We start from the raw sequence: 12,167 nt of genomic DNA on the forward strand, positions 1-12,167 counted from the left end.
TGACTGTTTCCCAAGGAAGACTTCCTTCCCTCCAAACTCCTCAATTTGTTCCCCTGTTCCTAGAACATTCTAGGCTAAGTCAACTTCTGACAATGCTAAGATCTCAAGAAGCAAATATATTTTGCTTACTAATGTGGCTACACACTCCATCCCCTAGACTCACAGTAGTGCACGTGTTATGAATAAATGAATGATGGGGTGGGTCTCAAAGGGACAGACATACCTGCTCTCGCCCGTCCCGACCCTTCTGTCTGTAGAATATCAGAAGCAAAACCAGAAGTACCTTTCCTGAAGGTCACTTTCTGATGACACCCTTCACTGTCTATTATGTCAGTTCTAGAAAAACCCAAATTCTTCCAAACCCTCCACCCCGGACACTCTCCAGTGTCCTCCCCAGCAGGGGCTCCCTCCACCCTGGACCACACAGGGCACTCTCCCCGGGTCCCCACAACAAAAGCCTGCAGGCCTCTGCCTGGGCTGCACCTGTAACCTGAGCCACATTCTTGACTCCTTCTCCTGGCTGACTCTTACTCTGTCCTCACAACTGAATGTAGAGCCCATTTCTTTCAGGAAGTCCTCTCTGATAATGTCCTTTAGGTCTTGGCTGGGCTCTATGTATAGCAGCAGTACATGGTGATGAACTGGGACTTTGCCCGCTACGTTGAGACCACAAAATCTTGGGGGCCACATGGAAAGGAGTGAGAGATTACAAGAGCAGTGGGGAAAGCAAAAAGCAAAAATCAGCCCAAGTCCCAAATTCAATGATACTTTCTCAGGAAAAAGTATAAACTATTTAACACTTGTGCAATTTGGCTCCTATTTTTGTGGCTTGTGGACAGCAAGAACTTGGTGTTCTAGTCCAAAGCCCAGATTACATGCAAATAAATGTATGTATTCATATCCAAAGGAAACCAGAGATGCTCAACAACAGTTTGCAGTTAGAATTGAAAGGAACTTTGATAAAGGCAATCTCTCTCTTTCTCTCTCTTCTTTCTTTTCTGGCATCATATAATTTTAGAAGTATTTGCGTGACTAAGAGGTGGCTACAGCCCGTGATTCTGCGCTGGAGTGTTTGGGGCTGAGGAAGCCCAGATCATATTCACTGTGTAAACGCAATCACACCAACACACTGACAGGAGCCCTGGTGGTGGAGCTGATGTTCCAAAGCGGGCAACCATGTGTTGTAAGAGAACTCTAAATAGAAAGTAAGAAATGCAATGTTCTGTACTCAATAACATTTGTTATATGGGCCATTAACTGATTGTATATCTTGACTAATGAAACCCAAAAATAAATTGTCAACGTCGATTTTCTTCATCTGACCATTTTCTGCTAAGTTTGGACATTAAGCCCTGACTCCATAAGTAAAGCTCAGCCTTATGCTGCAGCACAGCTACATCCCGTGGAAGAAAGCAGATCAAGGGAGAAATGCAGAGTTTCCCTTCAGAAGCTGCTAAGTCTGGTTTTGCACCTGTACGTCATTTGCAACCACGTCATCATCAAAGGAGTGAGACCTTACATCTGTGGGGTGAAAAGCACTGCGGTGCTTCAGAATCATCAAAGAATACTGAGCTTTGTGCAACAGTCCTGAGGCACTTAAATCGCACTTTTTTTGAAAGGTTCCAAAAGTGATCCATTCCAGGTACAATAGGGAAGTACTGGAATTAGTAGAGAAAACACGCCCTTGAAGTCTGACAAGGCCCTGCTTGAATCCTGCTACAGGATTTACTAGCCGCTAAATGAACCAATTCCTTAACGCCTCTGAGAAGGCTTCCCAATCCACAAAAGGGGGCTGCCACCGCCCACCTGGGAGGCATGGATGTGAATGCAACACGCAAGTAGGGCGGCCGACTGGTACCTGACACGGGGCCTGGCTAGTTTATCTCCGCTGACCTTCTCCCCCTTTAAAGTTGCACTGTTCCCCCAGTAAGGATCAAGCCCCCGGAACAAACTGCCCGTATCTCCTGTGTATCCCCGGATACATGCCTTACGATTAGGAGGCCAGAAAAACTGCCTCGTCCCCAGTCACTATCAATGTTCTTTAAAGTCTGGGTATTTTTAACTGTATTTTTCAATGAGACTATTCCAGAAATTTCCAAGCACCATTTTCCAGGTTGGCTCCCCTCCCAGCGCCCATCCATTCTCACCTCAGAAACTCTGCATGATTGCTTCTGTTCATGGGAAAGCGAGTCCGGTAGGGTGGGGACTCCCAAGGACTCCCCCCCTCACAGGTGAGTGTGACTACCTTCACCCCACTCCGACTCCAGCTTCTGAGGATTCTCCCCTCCCAGACCCTGCAGCCTCTGCAGCTTCCCAAGACACACACGTGGCCACGACCCTCCCTTCAGATTTCTTCCTGGCTGGCCCTGCCCTCCCCCCGGCCCCTTAAAGATAAATGGCTTTTGTCTGAAAATCGCAAACGCCGCTGACTGACACACCATAGCTGCATGGTCTGGGCTTTCCTCCAACACAGGCACAGCCCCGCCCTCCCTCAGCCTAAGTCTGCACCTCTCGAGATGTTCTAATTCACATGCAAGGCTGTGAACACCAGTTAAGAATGACGACTCTCAACGTGAATCTCCAGTCCGGCTCCTTCACCTGAGCCCCAGTCTCATAGACACGAGTGCCTCTTTGAAGTCCTAACTTGAATGAGAAATGGCATCTTAAAAATGACAAATGTCCACCATTTACTCTGGAATTCGAATCCTGGCAGGTACCTCCCAGGCTCCACATTTTAGTAACAGCCCCAGAACCCACCTAGTTGTTTGAGGTCACATTCAATTTCCACTGTTCCCTCCCCCAAGCCCTGCCCTGGAATCAGTCCTATTTTTTCCATTGCTAAGCCCATATCAAGTCTGGTTCTGCAGGGACAACGGCCGGAACCCTAGAGGCTCACAGCATGGTGCACTGAGTCACAGTCCTCCGTAGGGAGCTCCCTGGAGAGGGAGGCATCTCCTGGCATGGGTCACCTCAAAAGGCACTGGATTCTCACAAAGGAGGCCCAGGAGAAGGGACTCAGATTCTCCCATGGTCTGAGCTTTGAAGGGCCCGAGGTCTGGGGGAGCTCCTAATTAGCAGACACAATTGCCAGTGAGCAGATGAGGATGGAGGATCCCAGGAAAGTCTGTTCTCAATCCGACCTCTGGACTCTCGGGAGCCACGGGAAAGGCCTGTGTCCAGGGCGCAGCCTGGCCATCACAGATCCCAGCCTGCATTTGCCAACCCAGACTCCATCTACTTGCGACATTTACTTCTATTCTGTTCCCCACCCAGAATGGACTCATTCAGATATTCTGGCCTGACTCAAGCGAGGCAAATTCAGTGAAAAATGAAGTGTCCGCTTTTGGACCAGAACATGAAAGGAGAAACAAGGCCTCATGGACAGCATAATGGTGGTGGCGAAACCCTTCCCCCGGGTGAGATGAACCAGGGTAGGGGTGAGAATGCAAGTTCCTAGGTCGGCCAAACCATCTTCCTTCACGGTTGACTGGGGTGTTGGAGACTCACTACCGCAAACTAATGACAAGGCCGACAGTGGTGGACGTCAGCTGCAACAGACACGGAGTAAGCTATTTACTGTCAACATGGGTTAAAAGTAAAGGCCGGGGCAGGGAGGCCTGCACGGCTGCTGAGGCAAACCACAGGCCCGGCTCTGCATGCCCACTGGCTGAAGCAGAGAGGAAGCTACGGTCCCCTTTAGCAGTCCTTGTGTCCACCAGACCCAGGTGAGCCAGCTAGTTAGGAGAAGGCCATGCTGTCCTGATACTCAGAAAAACAAGCCTCGTAAAGGGAACAAAAGAGTGGCATGGATTTTAGACACAATTCTGCCCCTTTATGAAGGCAAAGTAAAGTTAATGGCACGGGGAAGTTGAACGCAAAAAAAAAATTAAATAACAAAATGATGACTGCTTCCTCCAACAGCGTCCCCTGCAGCCGCTCACCCCCGAGCCGGCCACATCCCCACCAGGGACCACCGGCCAGGAAGCTCCGTCACTCACGTCACGCACGTCACGCACGTCACACAGCGACAGCCAGGAACCACGTGCCGAGCACGTTTGTGTAAAAGCAGGAATGGAGCAAGATCCTGCAGACTTTGACTTTCCAAGTTTAAATACTTCATGAAAAGAATTCCTCAGCAGCTGCCTAAATCAATTCGCATCTCACTTTTTCAAAACATTCAAACAAATTTAATAAGGCGCTTTTGTCACCAAATATAAGGAGGACCAAAAAGGTTCCTCAAAGCAAGGATTTTAACAGGTATCAAACTCCAGTGGGTGATGGGCTAACAAGACAAATATTCCAAAAAATTAGAAAATAAAAAGATGACTAGGATAATACATGGATCAAGGCAGCTGTTAAGTTTTTGCTTTTTAAAGAGATGAAGACAGTACGGAGGGAAATCTGGCTATTTCAAATGCAGGGTGTGAACAGCCCACATTTTCAGACGCAACAACATGCTCACTGGGCAGTACAAGAGAAAAAGGAATAAAGAAAAAGGAAAAGAGGAACAAGAGAAAATTAGAAACACACAAGAACAAACATGATTTTCACAGCATGTACAAGATTTACGTGAGTGTGTGAGGCCAGGGACGCGGGGACGATGGGACCCACCCTCACCTCCTGTTCCAGGGAAGGCAGGGGCCTGAGGGGAGTGGTGCTGCCGGGGGACCCCAACGTGGTCAGCACCCCTAACCAAAACTCCACCTACATGCGTCTAGGCAGCTTTAGAGCTACAAATTTTGGTGGCATTTCAGGCTCGACAGTTGTACTCACGCCCACCAAGAGTAGCAGGAGAAAATTAGTCTCCTCTCCTGCGCCAAAGCATTGTTTAAAAAATTAATGACTGTGGAATAGTAAAAGCAACAATGAATTAAAAGAGACTGGAGGAGAATGTGCTTGACCCGAGCTCACTGGCCGCGTTATCTCATTGACGTTCAGATGCTGGCTGTGCCCTTATGATACCAGAACAGACAGGCCCACAAGGAGGGAGTTTTAATGCGCTGCTGTATTTTGATGCCGGAAGCCATGCCTGGTACACGAGGTTCTTGGTAAACAATGGTGACAGTGTCAGCCACTATGGGCTAAGTACACATCCAGCTACTAAGCCAAATCCAAAGGGCAGACTTCAAAAGGCAAAAACAAGCTGACATTCTCTGGTGGGTTTGTAGACTCAGAGCCAAGCAGTTGCTGAGCAAAAATGTCACCAGTACCTCCTATGACAAAAGACGAGGCACTGGCCAGGGGACTGGGGCAGGGCTCCAGGCTTCCACTGCTCACCCACCAGCCTGTCCATGGGGAGAAGATGGTCGCTGCTTATGTTGCACTGATGTACCTACCTTGAGTAATGCCTGAGGCCTCAGCAGGAGGTGACATGAGAGGTGAACAGAGCCAGCCTCAGTGTAGCACAGTGCTGGCAGCTATTCCTTCAGCAGTGTCCAGGCTCATAAACATGCCAGCTCATCTCCAAGAAGCAGAACGGGAGTGCGGGCATGTAGATCACAGGGCCCTGTGTGGACAAGTACAGATCATGGTCACAACATGCCTTGCCCCTTCCTTAAGCCATAGAGGTATGTTCGGGAGGAACAGAAAATTCATCCAGAGCCCGCTAGGTGGGCTCTCACAGGTGGAACTTGGGTACCCTTTGCCTCTCACACACAGGGCTTGTCTGGACATTCTTTTTATCAATTCTCTAGCATCTTATCCTCCAACTTACCAACAACCAGAAAGTAGGATCTGATCTTAGGTAAGTTCAAGAATCACAGAGCACCGCCTCCACAGCGGGCCAGGCAGCACGTGCCAGGTCCTCCGACCGTCACCTGTGGGACCGCCATGAGCGCCTCCAAACTTAAGGCCCGAGGCCGTAGGCCGGGGGGACACAGCTTCCCTCAGTCTCCACAGGAAAGGGGGACCACCTGTCGGCAAAGGCATCTCACCCTATTCTTCCCGAGGAACAGCACGATAGATACACGTGGAAACAGAGCAGAAGGTGGGGGTTAGGCAGCCCAGAAGAGCTCCTCTGTATTTCCGAGGCAAAGTGGGGCTGTTGACTTAATCACAGGGAAAAAGTGAGGATGAACATTTCCCTGCTTTGTCCCATACTTCATGATACGCCTTTCCCTGCATAAGGAGTTCATTCGGAAGTCCCTGGTGGTGTTTCTGATGTCCTAAACTGGCATGCTGGCTGTCAGGCAGGAAGAGAGGGCCTGAGCCAATCAAGTTCTGGGCCTGGGAGGCAGCAGACACTGGCTCCATCCCCAGCTCAACCAGCGCTGCCTCTCGGGATTCAGCATCTCATCTATAAGCAAAGGGATGAGACTGTCTCACGACAGGCTGCCCAAGAGAAATGAAATGGGAGCCATGTAAAGGAAGTTTCCCAGTTGCCACAATTAAAACGGTAAAGAAAGAAACAAACCAACAAACAAAAAAAAAACTAGAAACTGATTTTAAGAACAGATCTTACTTAATCTACTGTATGTAAAATTCTATTATTTTGACATGTAATCAATATAGGAAGTAACAAGATAGTTTATATACTTTTACTAGACAAGCCTCAGCGTCTGATGAGCATTTGACCTACAGCACATCTCAGCTCAGAGCAGCCTCCTCCCCAGCTCTCCTAGCATCAGTGGCTGTGGCTACTCTATTGGACAGCAACTCCAGGGGTCCCATCATGGTCCTGGCTGAAAAGCGGGATTAAGTGTCCACACTAACCCTAATAGAATCTCTCTGAAACAAAGGCGGATTCACTTTTAAATGTCTGTAAACCGGCGGGCTGCACCTCCCTCCCCCCTTGGCTACAAGACAGCTCTCTTCCTTGCTGATTCCTTTCTGGATGTAGGGAAGCAATCCGGCACACAGCCAGGGTGGACTGGCCTCCAGGTACTTACCTGCTGTCTGTGTCCAGTCCCATGACGTCCTCCTTCTCAAACGGGATGTAGACGAGGGGGATCTTGTCCTCAGACTTCTTGGGGGACCCTTCCAGCCACTTCGACTTGGGCAAGATGAAGAGTGACTCAATGAAGTCTTCGACCCTCTTCTCCACCACCCTGCAGTCCTCGTAGTTTGAAGGACAAGTCGGTGGGTGGCTGCTCGGTTACCTTCCCATGCAGCACAAAGACAAAGAGCTGAGAGTCATTAAGCGTGGTGCCATACAGCTCGTCTGCATGTGGAGCTTCTCGAAGGCCCTGGCCGAGACACAGTCGGTAATGGTGACAAGGCCCACGACATTGTGGTGTGTCTGGAAGCCGCTCCACCCATTCTCAGGCACATAGTGGTAATTTTAGTGGATATAGAATGCCCACTGGGGGCCACAATGGCTGATATGGCTATCCAAGGAGATTCGCTTATTGATGCAAAAGAAATTCTCCTCTGAGATGATCCCCATGGGTTGGACCACAACGGGAAGGGTCTGGTGGTCCTCAGCACACTGCACGAAGTCAGGGATGCTAATGTTGCAGGCCCTGCCGAGAGGGGAGAGGAGATTGAGGTAAATACTCTGCTGTGGGCTGCAGGCCCATTTGGGTGGCGGTGACCTGGTGTGTACCAGCCAGAAGGCAAGGGAAGCCAAAGCAAATCTGGGGGTACAGTTTGTCCTCAGAATCTGCACATGGCTACCGTAGCTCGGATCACATTACCCAGCTTTTGGTCTAGGCTTCCTGCCCCTGCAGAGAAAGGTCATTTCTTATTTTCTGTTTCCAAACAACTAGCAAGGCCCTAATGCAAACTCACTGCTCAAGAATGCTAAATAAAGAAATGAACAAAGGATCTGCTTTCCCCAACCCCCTTCAGCAGAAGATAAAGAAAAGGACTACAGTAGGATCAAAAGATCTAGATTTATGTCCAATATATTTGAATCCCTAAGTTTCATAATAATGGATAGGAAAACTTGCCTTGGGAAAGAGGGTACATTTCAGTGGTAGAGCACATGCTCAGCATGTACAAGGTCCTGGGTTCAAACCCCAGTAACTCATTTTAAAAAGTGAAGTAAATAAATACACATAATTACCATCCTCAAAAAATATTTTTTCACTCAAAATTCAAAAAACCCCTTGCAATTGAAAAAACATTGTAAACTTGACTATATATCAATTTAAAAAAATCCTTGGCTTACAAGAATATATCTGGATTAAGGAAGTTTGCAAATGTAAAATGCCTAGGGTACCACCTGCAGAAAAAGTGGTGACTGTGCAAATTTACTATCGCTCCTTTATGAGCTATATTTCCTTTGGGGGGATTATAACCTCTCAGAGCTAATTTTCTCAGTTTAAAAAAAATAAACGTTACCTCATTCTCAGTACTGCTGAAGAATCAGATAACCCTATGAAAGCATCTGACCCACAGAGGTTTCTCAATAAATGTTTGTTGAATGAATGAATAAACAAGCAAAGTGAATGCTGCCCCCTGCCACAGACCATCATAATGGTACTGCCTGCAAATCTCAAGCTCACGTTCCTTCCATCTCGACACTAACCATGTGGGTGACTTGGGCAGGCCTGAGTGATTCTCTAAGCCCCAGTTTAATCGTGAATAGAAATGAGGGCAATAATGCAAACCTCAAATTGTTAGTGAGACAGTAATGAATTGTACCCCAACTTTGCACGATGGAACCATTCAGGAAAACTGGGCAAAGTGTCCATAGGCCCTCTCCATATAATCTCTTACAACCACATGGGAATCTACATTACATCTCAAAATAAAATATTTAATTTTTTAAAGAGGTTATTGAGGTTAAGTGAGCTCACTGTCTCAAATAAGGGACACAAAGTATAAATGGGACAATGCCCAGCCCATGAGATACACTCAGTTAATATTCCCACTGAACCCACTGGTACCTCCAACTTCAGAGCACAAGGATGGGTCCTCGTGGCAATAGGCCACTGCACCTGAAGCTAAGAAAGCTAACAGTGCCCACTTCCAAGAGCCCCTGTCACCACCATTTTTATAATTTTCTATTTGCAATTTTTTACTTTTTATTAAATAGAGACTCCCAAATGCATAGCCTTCACCTGACCAGACATCATGATGGCAGCCCTTCAAAACCTGACCACAGAGATCATGAAGGCAGCCCTCCTTGGTGAAACAATAAAATGAAAAGCCATTTCCACAAGACCTCTGTGTAAATCTACTAGGGAACTTCATCCTGGACTGATGAAGAGGACTGGGAATTTGGGGGAAGTCTGGGGCAAAGAGAACTATGGGCCACCTGTCCCACGATGGACTTTAGACTCAACCTCACCCTCCAGGAACTTCAAAATACAAACCGACACAGTGCTAAGGACAAGATTTTTTTTTAAATCCCTGAAACCCTAGCATGTCTGTTTCTACCGAGACAAAAATGGATTCTGTGTATAATGTTTCACTAAAGCCCTAAAATATTATCACCCCAACTTGACACATTAAGAAACTGAGGTAGAGAATTTTATCACATTGTACAAGATTAGAGAGAGGCCATGTCAGACACTGTATTTAAATCCAAGCCCCTGCTCCAATGCTCACACTAGAAAGTGTGACATACTGCCCCTTTCCTGCACTCTCCCTGCAATAAATCTCTGAAGTCTTTTCTGTGCCACCTGGAATCACAGTCACATCAATTTTCCACAAAGAGCTATGTCACTCCTTGGAGGTTTTATCAAAATCTAAAGGGTTGGTTTGAGAGGAGAGATTTGCATTTTCTGTTTCTCAAAGGGACCATGGCTTTAAAAGAAACTGAAAAGCGCTTATCTAGTCTAAGCCATCATTGTGCAGAGAAAGAAACGGAGGCTGAGAAGAGATGAGGAAAGTTCCTTATTAACAAATATTCCCTCAGCGCAGCACCAAGCCAGCCCTGGGCACTTCTGTGGGAGGATCTGGGAGTCCAAGGAGAATGAGTGTTAGAAAAAGGAAAGAGAAGAAGCATACAAGGCCCTGTCTCTACACCACCATACCATGAAATTCCACCAAATTACCCAGTGTGGGTGCAGCCAATATTAAGGTGGGCTAAACAGGTTATAGAAACCTGGAATTCTCAACCATAGTGGAAATTCCAACATTTACTGTGCTTTTTTCCCAGTTCAAGCATCAACTCAGTGGGCACTCTGTACCAGGGACTACACGAGGCCTGGAGTTCTCCCAAATACAGATCTCTATTACCCCGTGTGAAAACCACATAAAGGCCACCAGAAGAAAAGTGCCCACAGATAAGATGGAATTACTGAAACTGAAAACAGCCAAAGAGCATATATTACTAGGAAAAACAGTGCTCCTAGAAATGGACTCATGGACATAGAAAGCAAACTGTGGTTAGCAGGTAGGAAAGGGAGGATTAACAGATACACAGTAATAAATATAAAATAAATGACAGGAACCTACTATATAGCACAGCGAACTATATTCAATTTCTTGTAATTAGTTGTACTAAAAACAATCTAAAACATATATATATACATATGCATATGTTTATAACTGAATCTCTGCTGTACACCTGAAACTAACATTGTAAATTGACTACACTTCAAAAAAAATTAATTTAAAGAAATAAGTAAAAATAAAATCAATGCCATTAAGACAAAATAAAAGAACACTCAAATCCCCTTAGCTGTAGGTTGTGGAGATTTCTGGTTGCAAGCACCAACTCCACTGGATCACTGCAGCACTGGCTCTCACTCTTTCTGACCATCAGAGAATCACTTGGCTTCACTGAGGTTACTTTTCTTTTCTGTGAATTGTTACAGTTGCAACTAACGATGTATAGAATCTCATCATACACAAGCCCAAAAATTAGTGAGGACTTCCCATGGGTCAGGCTCTGGACAGATAAAAAGATAGGGCCCCAAATATATTCATGGGTAGAAGAAGTTTATGCCATAACGACATTAATTCTTCCTGATTTGATAGACAGATTCATTGCAATTCTGATTAAAATTCCTACCAGATTTTTCATGGAATGTAGCAAGTTAATTTATGGTCAGGAACAGCCAAGAAACTTCTTTAGAACCACCACTGGGGAGGGGTGGATAGGTCATTTATTTCCACTGGTCTTTCTGAAGTGATGAAAACGTTCTGGAATAATAATGGTTGCACAACTGTGAATATGCTAAAAGCTGCTGAATTGTACCATTTAAATGGATGGAATTCATGGTGTGTGAACAAAATCACTATAAAGCGGTTATATGAAAAAATATTTCTTGACAGTTATTTTTCCTTTTATTCCACTTGTCTGCCCCACAATTTAAGAAAAACAAAAAACCAAAACAGACCAAACTGTGCCAGGAGCTCTTTAGCACTTCAATGTCCCTGGATCTCCAACGCCTCTGGTGGTGCTGTTCCTGTACACACACTAGCTGGGCTGGTCTAGTTAGGGACTGTAACTATCTTTTGAAAATCGGCGGTCACACGTTTCACCCTGGGAGAGGGAAAGAAGGAGGATGTCACAGCCTCATGCCTTCAGCTCATTTTTAACTGAACCAAGCCCTGCTTTCAACACTGTAATCCCTCGCACCATAAAGACACGTGACATCAAGAAGCACTGCCATCATAACACATGAAAGTGTTCAAGGTACTTACCTGGGGCAGAAACACTGAGGGAGGTGACCGAAGCTAGCTCAGCACTGATGATCCCTTTTCCCGACTCCACCAGGAGAAGCTGGGCATTACAGCCTGAGGCTCTTAGCCCAGGGAGCAGTGCCCACGCCACTGAGCTGGTCCTCAGGGAGCGGGAAAGGGAGAGGAGGGCAGCCCCGGGTTAGCGGGGCAGGGAAAGCGGCGGGGGGGGCGGGGACACGGGCTGCAACTCAGCTCGGAGGCCAGACCCAGCCCCACCCGCCCACCCCTTCCAGGTCCGCAGACCACGCCCGCCAGGGTCACAGCCCGCCCAGTGGTTGGGACGGGCCGGCGGCCAAGTAGAGAAAGCCGGGATGAGAGAACTCGCGGGTGGGAGAGGGGAAGGGGACGCCAGCCGCGGACTGAGGGGAGCCCGGCTGGGTGAGTAGCGGCAGGGGCACACCTGGCCCTGGACAGCTGTGGCTGGGGCGCCAGGGCAGGTGGCGCGGCAGAGGGGTCTGGCCGGAGCAATTCAGCTGAACACAGGCTGACTGGCGCCCTGGGGGGCTGTGACAGGAGGACCACCCTCCTGCAGCCGCCTGACCCCTTTCCCGGGAGCCCCCCACATTGCACTTCCACAGCCAGAGGCC

The sequence above is a fragment of the Vicugna pacos genome, chromosome 22 (genome assembly GCF_048564905.1).
Source record: "Vicugna pacos chromosome 22, VicPac4, whole genome shotgun sequence".
In the NCBI taxonomy this organism is placed as follows: Eukaryota; Metazoa; Chordata; class Mammalia; order Artiodactyla; family Camelidae; genus Vicugna; species Vicugna pacos.